The following is a 544-nucleotide window of genomic DNA, read 5'->3' as shown; positions in this document are numbered from 1 at the left end:
CACACACACACACCCACACACACACACACACACACACACACACACACACACACACATGTTTGCACACACATGTTTGTTTCTTGACCCCGTGGGGACCTTCCATTGACTTCCATTCATGTTTTTTAGACCTAACCCTGACCATATACTCTAAAATTAACCTCACAGAAACTTACCTGACCCTAAAACTAACCTAAACCTTGGTCCTAAACCTAACCCCACACCTGGAACATGCATTTGGACCCGTGGGGACCTGACAGTGGTCCCCACGATTCACTTCGGTCCCCACCTGGCTGCTTTTTTTTTGTAGAAAATACCCCACGTAGTAGGAAAAACCCGTCCCCACACACACTTTTGCTAAAAGTAACAAAATGAAAACTAAAAGTTTTCATAACATTATCAAAAGGCTAACAGTAGCAAAAGGCTAGCTAAGATAAAGTTTTAAAATGTTAGCTAAAAATTACAAGTAGCACAAATAGAACATGGCCAGCTAAAAGCTAAAGGTACTAAAATAATAGCATAACTCTTCTGCTGCGACGTGCGCCAT

The sequence above is a fragment of the Austrofundulus limnaeus genome, unplaced genomic scaffold, assembly GCF_001266775.1.
Source record: "Austrofundulus limnaeus strain Quisiro unplaced genomic scaffold, Austrofundulus_limnaeus-1.0 Scaffold16, whole genome shotgun sequence".
NCBI classification, from domain to species: Eukaryota; Metazoa; Chordata; class Actinopteri; order Cyprinodontiformes; family Rivulidae; genus Austrofundulus; species Austrofundulus limnaeus.
The sequence above is the reverse complement of the archived record's forward strand: the minus strand, read 5'-3'. Positions refer to the sequence as shown.